Raw genomic sequence first — 14,668 nt, forward strand, 5'->3', positions numbered from 1 at the left:
TAGTAGTAGTAACTGTGTTGGCCACATAGCAAAGTACAATAGCCTCCCAAATCCAGCAAACAGGCATAACTTTTATTGTGTATTTTGAGCATTTCGGTTGTCTCCATAAAGTACACAATGAAGGGATCCCTGGAGATCATCATCATCATCGTCATCCTCTTCCTCCTCCTCCTCCTCCTCTTCCTGTTTTGTGGATGATGATGATGATGATGATGATGATGATATCGATATCCAGGGGGGTATCCATCTTGGCCACATAGCAAAGGACAACAAACTCCCATATCCACAAAATAGGGATCCCTTTATTGTGTATGTTGTGCATTTCGGTTGTCCTCATAAAAGTATCTTTGTGTTGTGGAGGAGGAGATTGATGATGGTGGTGGTGATGATGATGGTGTTATGGTGGTGATGATGGTGATGATGATGATGATGATGATGGTGATGGTGTTATGGTGGTGGTGATGATGATGGTGATGACGATGATGGTGGTGGTGGTGATGATGGTGATGATGATGATGATGATGGTGATGATGATGATGGAAGAGGAAGAGAAGAGGCTAGAAATAAAATGTAAAAAGCTCCTCTTGCTCTCTCTCCACTTCGCCATGCCCCCCCTCCCCAAAAGGCCGCCTGAGGTCTGCTGCTGGGTCAGGGGTCCCCTGCCTTCCCTGGGGCCCTGCGTGGCCTATGAACGCCTGCCCCTGTTTCCCTGTGACCCCAAAAGGGTTCTGGGGGGCAAAGTGTGGGGAGGGGGGTGAGGAAGGAGGGGATCTGGGTTTGCGAGGAGGAAGCAAGCAAGGAAGGGAGGGGGGCGGTGGGACCTGCTGCAGGGGAAGGGAGCCTCCTTGCTCTCTACTGGTGGTCCAGGGCTGGAGGGGAAGGGGCCACTCCCTTGCTCTCCCCCCCTTTTGGCCCATTTGCAATCCTCTCCAAAGCTCAGTGCATTAAAGCGCCAGGAGGAGGATTGTGCGAGAGGATTTCCCTGCCCTCTTGGCTGGCAGCGCTAAGTCCCTGGCAGAGAGAGACAGAGAGAGACAGAGGCAGAGGCAGAGAGAGAGGGACCCTTCCTCCCTCCAACAGCAGGAGATGCCAGCCAGGGACCCTCGCCTCCCGCAGGCAGCCCAGCCCAGCAAGGAGAGGGGATCCTCCCCCGGGATCAGGTGAGTCAGAGAGGGGGGTGGCAAGAAGACCGTGCCTCTGAGGATGTGCAGAGTGTAGCACCCTTAGGGACACAGGGTGGATTCAAGTGGAAAGGATCATTCTGGTTTTTGAAGTAATCTGCTACAGTAGAATGGGGTGGCAAGAAGACTGTGCCTCTGAGCATATGCAGAGTGCAGCACTTGGTGGCCGGAAGCTCAGGGGGAGGAGGGGTGGCAAGAAGACCGCGCCTCTGAGGATGTGCAGAGTACATTACTGTTGGGGCAAAGGGTGGCTTCAGTAATGGATGGGTGGCAAAATAGTTGTTATTATTATTATTATTATTTATTTATTTATTTATTTATTTATATCCCACTCCTCCAAACGATGAAAGCAGCTTACATTAAAATAAACCAATAAAATACAATAACAATATAAAGCATTATAACCCTACCCCTCCCTGTGCCTCTGAGGATGTGCAGAGTGCAGTACCTTTTGGGCACAGGGTGGCTTCAGGTAATGAATGGATGGTAAAAAGACTGCACCTCTGAGCATATGCAGAGTGCAGCACCCTCAGGGCATAGTGTGGCTTCCTATGCTGGAGAGCTCAGGCAGAGAATGGGTGACAAGAAGACTGTGCCTCTGAGCATATGCAGAGTGCAGCACCTGGTGGCCGGGAGTTCAGGGGGAGGAGGAGTGGCAAGAAGACTGTGCCCCTGAGGATGTGCAGAGTGCAGCACTCTTGAGGCACAGGCTATAAGAGTACCCACCACAGATTCAGCAACCCAGACATCCTATTTTTCCACTTTCTGTCCAGGAGGAATTCCAAAATGCCCTCCGTTTTGAGCATGGCTAAGAAGCAGCATGAATTTATATTCGTATGAGTGTTTCTAGCATTTAGTTTGCAATGCCCTACATTTTTCTTGACTGTCCTACATTTTACGGTGCCTTGTCCTCCTTTGTGGTGAGGACATCTGGCCACCCCTGCACAGACTGACCACAGAGGAATCCAAAAGAATCACAGAACCATAGAGTTGGAAGAGACCCCAAGGAGGGCCCTGATCCAGTCCAACCCCATTCCGCCATGCAGAAACTCTCAATCAAAGCACTCCCTGTGACAGATGACCATCCAGCCTCTACTTAAAGACCTCCAAAGAAGAAGACTCCACCACCCTCTGAGGGAATGTGTTCGACTGTCAAACAGCTCTTACTGTCAGGAACTTCCTCCTAATGTTGAGAAAGCAAGTGGTACTTTATTTGTAGACAAAATAGGGGTCTCTGGAAATGCCACCCCACTGCGTTGGAAGTCCCTTTTCCTCATTGAGCAGAACTCTATCGGGGGCTCTCTGTAAAGATGCAGAGAGGCAGGAAATGCACTCTGCACATGCCCAGGGACATGGTGGTTTTGTGTTGTCTTCCTAGACCCCCAGCATGAGCAGGAAAAAGCAGAGGCTGGGGTATAGCCAAACCCCTGGAATGGAAGAAGGGACATCTCCAGCCCAACTGTGCCCTATAGATCGAGATGGTCGGATTCCTTATTGGACCTTTGTTTCCAGAGAGGTGGATTTGGGAAGGGGAGTGGAGTGGAGAGGTGCAGCTTGTCAGATAAAGAAGGGAGACAGTCCCTGAAGTAGTTGGGTTTCTCTCCTTCAAAGCCATCACTTTGGCCTTACTTTGCTTCTGACCACCTTCAGGGCTTGGCAAGGAAGTGGGTCTCCTCGTCTAGAAGGCCAAGGAGGAGAGGAAGGAGATAGTTATTCTGGGGTTGACTATTGTTGGGTTTCAGTACAGGCAGTAAGGGCAATGTCTTCCTCCAAGGAGGAATTACCACTCCCATCATTCCCCAGCCCTAAGAGGAGTTGTAGTACCATTCTTCCAGAGGACTCCAGGTTGGGGATCATAGAATCAAAGAATGGTAGAACTGGAAGGACCTCAAGGGCTTTGTTGTGCAGGAATACACTACTAAGGTACAAAACACACTGTAGAAATAATCCAGTTTGAGACCACTTTAATTGCCCTGGTTCAATGATAGAGAATTCTGGGAACTATAGTTTTGTGAGGTATTTAGCCTTCCCTGGCCTCATTCCCACTACCTTTTAAATCGGATAGTGAACCAGTTCAAATGACCCTGGTTCCCACTTGATCCGAATTGCTGAAGCGATTCCGGGAAGGGGGTGGCATGCGCTAGCTAGACCCATTTAACCCATGTCTTTTTTACACTGATTTTTTTCTGCTTCATTTTCAATAAATCGAATCTGTGCAAGTGAGATGAGGATCGGAATTGATTCAAATTTCCCCTTTGAATTATTTTAATCGGTTCATTTGTGAATGGAAACCACAAGTGGATTATTTTAGAGGGGGGGGGGGAATGCGATCGGGGCAAATATAGTGGGAGAAAATGCGATCAGGGCAAATGTAGTGGGAACCACGCTCCGCTGTCAAATCGATCCATCGATTCGGATCACAAACCATTGCACCACGCTTCCTCTTGGTTCATTATTTTGTTATTACTATATTTTTACTTCCAGGAAAGACAAGCCCTTATAGGATTTTCTGCTTCATGAGCAAAAATAATTTGGCTTACTTTAGTTACTATGTGCCTTGACCTAAGTGTGTATGCCCTTTCTTTCTCCAACTCAGACAAGTATCTGGCCCTGAACAGATACTTTCTGATGAGCAGCTCTCTAAATATACATCATGGTCCCCTGTCCTCTGCAGTTTGTAAGGGATATTGTGGGGCACATCCGATACCCAGAGTTATGCAATGACCCTAAACAAAGCCCTTGAGAAAGCAGAACATTGGATTTACTCTGATCTGGTCCAGCATGTAAAAGGGCTTCATGTAAAAGGGTCAAGCAAGGAGGCATAGAAACCACATGCAACAGGTTTGTCATTGCTGCTGGTCTAGAGTCTGAGCTTGGAAAAGTCACTTTGTGGATTACAACTTCCAGAATCCACTGGTTATGCTGCCAAATCCTGGGAGGTATAGTCCAAAAGTTTCAGTTTTCAGGCTGTGGGTGAAGCTACACTGTAGAATTAAAGCAGTTTGACACCACTTTAATTGCCATGACTCTATCCTACAGAATCCTGGGATCTGTAGCTTGGTGACATATTTAGCCTGGCCTGTCAGCTCTGGTGCCTCCCCAAACTACAAATCCCAGAATTCTGTAGGCTAGGGTCTTGGCAGTTAAAGTGGCATCAAACTGCTTTAATTCTCCAGTGTGACTACCCCCTGTGTTTCCAGTGCAGCAAAGCACACATGGAACTGGTGACTTTGTTCGGCCAGAGTGGAATATACCATCAAGGAGGAGGTCTGAGGTTCATGGTTGGCAGCTGGGCCTGGTACGCTGGGCATTTGAGTACTCAGTACCTTGATGTTAGTGGTCTGATGAAGGACTTTACCATCAGCCTTTGTGGAAGGCAGGATGTAAAAGAAATCAAAAGGGATGGAAGGTTTTTTTCAGGTGCCCAACTCTGCCGATAATATCATTAGGTGTAATCTAAGAATTTGAGAAGAACCAGGCAAGTTCAGCAAAAGGTTTTTGTCACTAAAACGAAGAAAAGCATATTTTGGACGTGGTGCCCTCTCTTGAACACGGAAAAGTCTGTTGCATTAGGATAGATGATCTCACACCTTGACCCATAGACAAGCAATGCTCCATGGACCCCATTTAGGTGGTCAACAAAAATATGGCAGAACACGAGGAATAATTGAACTTGGCCTTGCATGGATTTACCTTTTTCACATAGCAGCCATTTTGACCAGGGTCAAATGATCAAACAGATTAACAAATTCCCGTCTCTATGCTTTTCATTATATGGCACTATCACATTCTACTAAAAAAAAAACCTCTAAAAGTGTAGCACTTGAGGGGGGCTTTCTCAGTGGCCCAGATCTAGGATTTTCATAATAATGCACTGGAACTGATGATGAAGAAAAAAGATGTTATTAAAATTTGAATTTGGTATGTGCTTTAATTTACAGAAAAATGCAATTATTAAATGGTCCACTGGTATACCTGGTATTTTGCAACATGTACTCCCACCCACCTAAACTCTGCATTTGTGACATGGGAGAGGCAGAGGATGTCTCACACTACTTATTATATTGTCACTTATATCAAAATCCTGGGGAGAGATTCTTAGGACAGATCATAGCCTCCCTACAGAAGGTTCATCTTGTGAAGATATGTTGGTCACTGTCAGATTGTGACCCATATATCACACAGCGTTGTTTACTAAAGCTGCAAAAAGTAAGCATGTAATCACTCTGAATGCTATCGTGATGGACTGTGTTTCTATGTTATTGCAAAATATATCTTCTTATGTGGCTTATCATTGCTTTCTGACAAATACAGTACAGGGTTGACTGAATGACATACATACACAAAAGGTTTTGAGAACTGATGCTCTAAGATTCAGTCCTCATTCTGGGCTAGACCTTTCTCTCTCTCTCCCCCTCTGTTCCTCTTAATCTCAGTTCCAATCTCAATCTCTTTCTTCAATGAAACTGTAGCTGGACTATCACACTCCACACCGCTCCACCATCCACAAAACCATTCCTTCCATATTAACAAAAATGTATATTTCAAGAAGAGTTCTAATGTAGGATCTAGGAGCCAGTCTACTGGGTTTTTGTTTTTTTTAATCAAGGCATTGGCTATAGATATACATATAGATAATTCAGTTCTGTGATTTGCAAACAGGTCTAACAATTCTATTTCAAAATAAGTAAAAGAGACAAAATGTGGAGGCTGAAGGATGTTACCTTTGGCATGACCTTTGGAGATCATGGTTCGATTCCCCATTTGGCCAAGGAAACCACTGGATGACCTCGGGCGAGTCACACCCTCTCAGCCCAAGAAAACCTTGTGATAGGTTTGTCTTAGGATTGCTATAAATCAAAGGTGATTCAAAAACACACAACAAGAAGAGTGAGGAACAGAACAGGCTGGCTGGCCTGTTCAGACAAGTGAGATGGTTACCTTGAGCAGTAGATTCTGGTTATCACAAAAGAGCAACAAATTGCTAGTTATTTGATATTACAGTGGTGCCTCGGGTTACGAATTTAATTCGTTCCGCGGCCGCTTTCGTAACCCGAAAAGCCTTCGTAAGCCGAAATGCCATAGGCGCTAATGGAAAAAAAGCCGCGGTTCCCTTTAAAATAGCGCCGAGTTTTTTCGTAACCCGAAAAAACATTCGTAACCCGAAACAATAATTCCCTATGGGATTTTTTCGTATCCCGAAAATTTCGTAACCTGGGTAATTCGTATCCCGAGGTACCACTGTACTGTATTTTCTACTGCCAGGAATGGAGAGAGGGGCTTGTAGGAATTGCTTCAAGTAAAGGGTGATTAGATGTCCTCCTCTTCCAGGGAATATTTCAGCCTTCTGTCCAGGAGGAATTCCCAAGTGCTCTCCATTCTGAGCATGACTAAGAAGTATGGATTTACATTTATATTAGTATTTTTAACTTTTATTTTTTAATGTCTTACATTTTATCGAATGTCCTACGTTAACCTCTTTTGAGGTTATGACCTCTGGTCACTCTGTTCAGATGTCCGGATGACTTGGCCACAGAGGTGGCCAGAAGGGTGCCATTTACTGTTCTATAGGCAGCAAAATCTCTGCAGACAGCCTTTAGACTAAAACCAAGGAGGCAGACTGTTTCATGTTCGGCTTGAGAGCTTTGCTATGAGCTCCCACCAGTATCCACTAGCATCTGCACACTCACCCCTACCAGGGACATCCTTGGCTCCACTTCAGGGGCTAATAGGCTCTGCTGTTTCTCCCACTTGATTCCAGTTCTGCCTCCTCTCAAGTACCACCTGGATCCCAGGAAACTTGGCAATCCCTAGTCATGGACACAATGTAGTGTAGTGTTTTGAACATTGGACTAGGCCACTGGAAGACCAGGATTTGAACCCTGGCTCAGTCATGGGAAGCCACTAGCTGACTTTGGGCAAGTCATACTTGCCAAGAAAACCCTATCATAGCGTTGCCTTAGGGTCACCACAAGTCAGAAATTACTTGAAGGCACACAACAACAACAATAACAACAAATAATGGAGGCTAAAATATTGGAAAACCAGGGTTTAAATTTTTACTTGGTGACTTTGATCAACTCACACTCTCTCAGCTTCAGAGGAAAGCAATGGCAATCCCTGTTCTGCACAAATCTTACCAAGAAAACCATGTGATAGGATCACCTTAGGGTTGCCATAAGACTGAAATGACTTGAAGGAACACAGCAACAAATCACAGACAGCTAGCAGATCGATGTCTGGTGTTCTGAAGTGCCCAGAAAGAGAGAGAGAGAGAGAGATGTGGCTGGAGGCCCTTCTGTCAAGTCTCAATACATTGAGATCAGGCTCCTTGCCTTAGCAAAATGTGCCTGATCCCAGCTCTGGCTCAACAGAATCAGTCCCTAGGTCAGTGCAAATAATCTGAAATGCACTGCGTTGACCTGCTTAGGGCTGTAGCTCACTTGTACAGCACCTTCTTCCCACAGAGGAGGTCTCAGATTCAGGTCCTTGGCATCTCCAGGTACAGCTAAGTTTCTTGACAGGGAAAAAAAAGTCCCTGGAGAGCTGCTGCCAGTTGGTGCAGACAATACTTGGCTCTTCCAAAGCTGACCAAGCAAGCTGGGCAGTTGCTTGAGTCCAAGTGGATACTGGGGTTTGAGAAGGCCATTGGTCTAGCACAGCAGGCAAAGGGACAGGTTTGCTGCAGCAAGGCACCCCAAAGCAGCTTTTCAAGGACTGGTTCTTTGTTCTCTTCTGCTCCCAACATGGCTGACATCCCTCTCCCATCCCCTCTTGGATTTCAGCCTGGCTGAATGCTCCTTTTTCCTTGTTAATCCTGTTTGGGAGGAAGAGACCCTCTGTTTCATCCCCTGCCCCCAGCCTGATCCCTACAGACGCGTTCCCTTCTCACTGCCTAATGCACTGAGCTATTATCCCAGCAGCCTGGGCTTTGGCACCAATCCCCTTTCACTGGAGCGAGCGAGGCACATCACTTTCTGCTTTAATCAGCTGCATTTCAGCGACTGCCAGAGTCACAGAGGGAGGTAAATAAAATCACACACACATATACACAAAGTGCTCAAAAAGTCACTACATCCATCTTTCCCCTTGCTTCCGCCAAATCCACCTGCTCTTCCTTCTCACAACTTTTGCCATTATTCCCCATTCCTCATCTATACCATTCCTCCTTTTCTTGGTCTTATTCCCACTACCTTTTAAACCGGATCGCAGTTCAGTTTGAACCAATTCAAACGACCCTGGTTCCCACTTAAATTGATTCACTGAAGCGATCAGTGAGGGGGGGGGCATGCACCAGACCCATTTAACCTGCATCTTTTTGACGCTATTTTTTTCCGCGTCTTTTTCATCAAACCGATTTAATGCAAGTGTGAACCAGAAGCGGATCAGGATTGATTCAAATTTCCCCTTCGGCCAGCTGGAGCCAAATCATTTTGAATCAATTCATTCATGAATGTGAACCATAAGTGGGTTGTTTGATGCCAGAAAATGACAGAAAATATGATTGGGGCAAGTGCAGTGTAAACCATGATCCGATGTCGAATCGATCCATCAATTCAGATCGCACACCGATTTATCAGTAAGTGGGAATGAGTCCCTCGTCTCACCCTCTTCTGTAGTCCTCTCTTTCCATTTCAGAATCCAGGAATGGAGAGAAAAAGAAGCCGGGGGTGGGGGATCCATCTTCCTTTATTGTTTAAATGAAGCTTCTATTCTTTAAGGTTTTAGAGGAAAGCTTGGAAATGCTTAGGCAGATGCTAGTGACATTCTAAACATCTGGATTCAGGAGGCTTGTGAGTAGCTCTTGCACCTTCATGTTTCCTTCTTCCTGCAGACTGTGCCTCAGTGTGCATGTACATGTGTCTTTCAGGTTGCCTGTTGACTTATGGCGACCCCATGAATTTCATAGGGTTTTCTTTGGCAAGAAATACTCAGAGATGGTTTTGCCAGTTCCCTCCTCTGAAATACGGCCTACCGCACCTGGTATTGGTTGGTGGTCTCCCATCCAGGGCTGACCCCGCATAGTTTCTAAGATCAGACAAGATCTGGTGCCTTTGCTGATTTCTTATTTCCACAGCCTTAGTTCTTGTCAAAATTTTGAGGAAACATGGGCCTTCTTAGAAAAAGGGGTGGGATGATAAATTAGCAAATATGTGTAGTTCTGTTCAACATATTCTGGATGGTGAAATGTTATTTTGCAGTGGGGATAAAGGGAAAATGGAATGATAGAAGTTTAATCAGGACTGTCCCTACCAAATTGGGACAGCTAGCTAGACAAAAAAGAAAATCAAGTTACATTTGTAGGCAGGTCTTGTCCTACCATTAGGTAGAGTGAAGCAATTTTTAAAAAAGAACATTTTAAAGAAAGATTCAGCTGCTTACTCAACCAGTTTTTGTATACAGTGGACCCTTGGTATCCACTAGGGCTTGGTTCCAGGATCCCCCACGGATACCAAAATCCATGGATGTTCAAGTCCCATTAAATATAGCGGTGTAGTAAAATGGTGTCTCGTATATAAAATGGCAAAATCAAGGTTTGATTTTGGGATTTTTAACAAATATCTTCAAGCCTTGGATGGTTGCATCCATGAATAAAGAATCTTTAGATGCGGAGCACCAACTGTATGTGGCATGGGAGGAGGCACTACCTCACTTCCCCACAGACCACAAAATGTATTGGGATGCCCCTGCAACTAACAAAGTATGGTTCAAAAACAGGACCAGGCAAACTTTGTACTGTTTGGGATCTACTTTGGTCCCCTCCCAAAACCCTGACATCTATCAAATGGTAGAATTTCCTGGTGCAAAGAGAATTCAGGAATGTGTGCTAAGAATCAGAGCTCATATCTTATACTGCCTATCCCAAGCTTTTCTTTTTTTCAGCAGCATAATTTAGGGCAGGGGAGAGGACTATTTTGTTGTCGCTGCTGCAAAACACAACTAGGAGAATTCCCTGTTAATCTACTCCAAATCACCAGTAGATCTAGATCTTTCTTTGATCTGCCTCATCTCTAAAGTAGCTGCTCATGCCATCAATTCACACGACATACATATATGTAGTGCATACTCCAGCAAAGTATAGTGGTTTGAGCATAGGACTATGACTCTGGAGACCAGAGTTCAATTCCTTGCTCAGCCATGGAAACCCACTGTGTGGTGACCTTGGGCAAGTCACACTCTCTCAGCCCCAGAAACCCTATCATAGCTTCACCTTAGTGTCACCATAAGTCAGAAATGGCTTGAAGTCTCACAACAGCAAACAACACATATAATTCCCCAGAAGGGGAAAAAATGGTTTGTTGGCTATTCACAGTGCTCATTGGCTAGCATTGGTAATGTCAACAAGAAACCTGCCCTGCTCAGTCTTCAAAACCAGTGATACTCGAAAATTTATCTTTGGGACCCTCCTTTACTTCTACATGCAGATGTTGCACCAAAGTAGTATATGAATAAAAATATTTTGTTTATTTAGTGTGTGTATCTTCACTCGCCCATTCATGCATACTCATATTTTAGCATTTTATAAGGAAATAACACTGTTCAACTTAGAACAGTTTTATTTAAGGAAATTCAATATTTAACTCCATGCCTATGTAAATCTGAAACCTTAAAAAGTTGGGAAGAAGAATAGGAGGATAAGAGATCAGGGCATCCATGTCCTGTTGGTTTTGAAGACAGAGCACACTACAGGGGAAGGGGCAGAACTGAAGACTGAACCAACATCCAATTTGAGAGTGTACAAATTTGCAATTTGCAATGTACAAATTTCCAGATTACCCATACTGGGCTGGATTCATTTTTTTCAGTTTGTTTCTTTTTCTGTTATGACATCTTCACCTCACAGTCCTAACAAAATAAAAAATTTAAATCTTCACGAAGAGCAGATACTGATGATCCCTCTACCGCAAGAGGAGCTCCATTTCCCTAGGATTCAAAGATATAGCCGTGTTAGTCTGTAGAGCCAGTATTTAGAGAGATCTTGTAGCACCTTTGAAAGAGGTTGGCACCATGAGCTTTCGTAGACTTAAGTCTAATTCCTCAAATGCATCTGTGGAAGTACACTTAAGTCTATGAAAGACTTAAAAAGCTGTTGTTTTGAACTGCGGCATGTTTTACTAAGATGGTCCTATGGTCAGGAGGGCAATTTTTTTCCTGTGAAGAAAACATGTGAAGACATGCCGTTTCATTACTGTATCATAGCATTATAACTCTAAACAAATTTTATTTTAAAAGAAAGGAAGAGAAGCGAACATACTATTCCAATATGTCTTGGGATTAAAAAAAAAACCACTTGAAGGCGGAAATAAAAGGGTTTTTTTTTAATTTAAAGTTTAAAAATGTTAAATTATTTTTATTCTTTTAAAATTTTCTTTAAAAAGAACATCACGTCTCACCAAATTTTCATTTTTAAAAATTGTTTTATTAAGCATTTATGCACATAAAACACACCAACAACATACATCACACAAGACCAAAACATATACATAATACATATTTACATACCAGTATTGATGTTCCATCAGATTTCTGTCACATACATCCACTAACATACCTCCGCCTCAAAATCTTCATTCTATTCTTTCTTCCAATTCACATTCTCAAATCTTTTCCCTTCTCTTTACTTAAACCTTCTCAAACCCTCTTCCTTCTTATTCATGATTTCCAATCTTATTATACAACTGTCTTCCATATAATCCCATAAATAAATAAATAAATAAACCACATTTATTTATTTATTTTCATTTTTATGCCACCTTTCTCCCAAAAAGGGACCCGAGGTAGCTCACAAGACAACTTGAAATACAATTTTTTAAAAACAATTAAAATAACCTAGTTAAAACAGCATAAAATTAAGATTGAAAACATACATTTTTTTAAAAAAAAATCCATCCTCCTTCTTAATTCTCTCTTCTTTTCTTTTCTCTTCCTTACCTCACTTACTCTAGCATTCATCCTTGCTTACTTAAAGCATTCTTAAAGACATTCACCTACACCTCCTTACCAAATGTTCACTTTAACCACTTACTGGATATACTCATGTATACGTCTAGAATTTTTAATCAAAATTTATCTTATCAATGTAAGTACTGTACTATAACTCTTAGCAAAAAAGGAGCCATCCCCTGGTAAAACGCAAGAGAGTAATCTGTCCTGGAAGTACTGATCCCCCCCTCTACTCTCTCATCCATCCAGCCTTAGTTTAGTGTGACAACAAACAGTAATATCTGCTGAAATTTTGTAAGTTCTTTGACATTGTTTTCCTTCATTTCATCCTCTACATCAGGGGTAGGCAACCTTTTTGAGCCAGGGGCAGGGTTGCTGTCCCTCAGACAACTGGGGGGCCGAAGCCAAAAAATAAATAATTAAATAAATTTTTAAAAAATTAAATATATAAATAAACCAGGACAAATGTAGGACAAAAATTTTCAAATGAAAGACACTTTTTTTAAAAAAAATGGAGGGCACGCAAAAAAATTTGCTGATTTTTTTAAAAATGTTAACATAAATGCATGTTTCTGAGGCTTCTATAGACAATTGCCCCCCAAAGGCCCCGGCGGCAATCAGCAGCAGGACCAGGCTGGGGGCGGTCCCAAGGCCTCGCCGGGCCGGATCCTGACCGCAGGCCGCAGGTTGCCTACCCCTGCTCTACATCCTTTGTTACATACCGCTAAATTTTACCCTCGACTTATCCACGGGTCATATCAAAATCCATAGTTTTGGCCCCAAAACCTGCCCTGGACGTATACATGAGGTCGACCTATAGTCAAGTATATACTAATAAATAAAATAAAATTTTTATTTTTATACCGCCTTTCCAAAGGGCGGTTCACAACAGGATAAAAACAATATAATACACAATACAAAACATCCAATACAGTACATCAAACTTGTGCACAGATACAAATAAAAACACAGTAAAAACCCCGTTAGCCAATCTTCTTGCCAAAAGAGGAAGGGAGAGCTATTAGGACTTTAATCGGGGAATGCAGCATGGAATAGGAAGGTTTTTAAATCCCTTCTGAATTGAGCCAGGGAGGTGGCCGAGCGGAGCTCTGCGAGCAGCGTGTTCCAAAGGGCCGGGGCGGCGATGGAATATGTCTTCCTCGTAGTAGAGGTAAGCCTAGCCCCTGGAACCCTAAGTAATTGCTGCCCAGAAGTTCTGAGGGTGCGGGGCGGAATGTACTGTAGGCTGTGTGTGTAATTTTGTAATTTAAGGTAGTTTTAATTTTGCTAGTTGTTTATGCCACAACTATCACCATTATTTTAAGTGATATACAGGGATTACGATTTATGAGTCACATTAGTACAAAAAAAATTACTAAGGATTCTGTATGGTGCCATATGAGAGGAGGTCAATGGGAGTGATGAGTTACCAGACTCTAGTGATGCCACTGAGATAACACTTGAAATTGCCACTTCATCCCACTTTATAGGAGGGACAGCCCTGCTAGAACATAATACAGAGAATTTTATCAGACGTAGGCTAGAATCCTGTTGGTTTGTCCCAACTGGATTAGACCCATTGAATCCATGGTTCACCCAGATAAATCCCTGAACACAGAGATAAATCAGTTAATTCAGTGACTCTACTCTAGTCAGGACAAACAATAGAATTTAGAGCATAAAGTGTTGGAGGTAGTAGTAAGTAGTGTGCTGAGACGATAATTGCTAAGTAACTACCTCAATGCGTGTAGTTTGGAGGAGTTGGGAATTGGTGGGAAGTAGATGCTATCCTAGCTGGTTGGTATTTAGTGGTGTTAAAACTGAGGGAGGAAAGGAAGGAGAAAATAAGGAAAGGCCTCAGAAAAAGTGATACCAAGAAACTTTACATAGAGAGGTCTTGTAGCACCTTTGCGACTAACTGAAAGAAATTGGCAGCATGAGCTTTTGTAGACTTCAGTCGACTTTGTCAGATGCACTGAGAAACTTTATTACACTGAAATCATGAAAAATTGGGGTTGTGTCACTTTGATAGGAGAAGTGCACTTTAGTTGCATCCCTGTACACCATGATACTTTTGCCTTAGGGTCACCACAAGTTGGAAACAACTTGAAGGCACACAACAAAAACAAAAACACCATCTTTATTGAAATGTAAAAGGATGTTGTAGTACCTTTGAAACTAACTGAATGAAAGAGGTAGGTAGCATGAGCTTTCGCAGACTTCAGCCTACTTCATCAGAAGTGTTGATGCTGAAACATGTAAGAATATATACTAATATATCAGTGAAACATCCAACAAAAACACATCTGAAGAAGTAGGCTGAAGTCTACGAAAGCTCATGCTACTTTTAAGGCTTTGCTTTTCTGTTTTTTCTTCTTTCGTTCAGTTTGTGAGTCTGACAATTTCTGATGCTTTTCTTTCTCCTCAGTGAAGGAATTATTTCCCTTACAGAAGATTTTTGGCCCTCAGACACAGCCCTGCAATGAGATAAAGCAGCTGCCCCAGGCAATAAATTTGGGAACCTGAGAGAAACAAATTTGTTT

At 43.1% G+C, this 14,668-nt stretch overlaps 1 protein-coding gene across 1 annotated transcript in view; it reads left to right on the plus strand.

Moving 5' to 3' along the window:
• The first annotated feature begins 1,006 nt into the window (after window positions 1-1,006).
• Window positions 1,007-14,668, plus strand: part of GRM6 (glutamate metabotropic receptor 6) — a 68,284-nt gene continuing 54,622 nt past the window's right edge. Inside the window, exon 1 of the mRNA XM_042455194.1 lies at window positions 1,007-1,160. The gene's annotated coding sequence lies outside the window, so the exon portion shown is untranslated. The remainder of the gene's footprint in view (window positions 1,161-14,668) is intronic.

This window comes from Sceloporus undulatus, chromosome 2 (genome assembly GCF_019175285.1).
Source record: "Sceloporus undulatus isolate JIND9_A2432 ecotype Alabama chromosome 2, SceUnd_v1.1, whole genome shotgun sequence".
NCBI lineage: Eukaryota > Metazoa > Chordata > Lepidosauria > Squamata > Phrynosomatidae > Sceloporus > Sceloporus undulatus.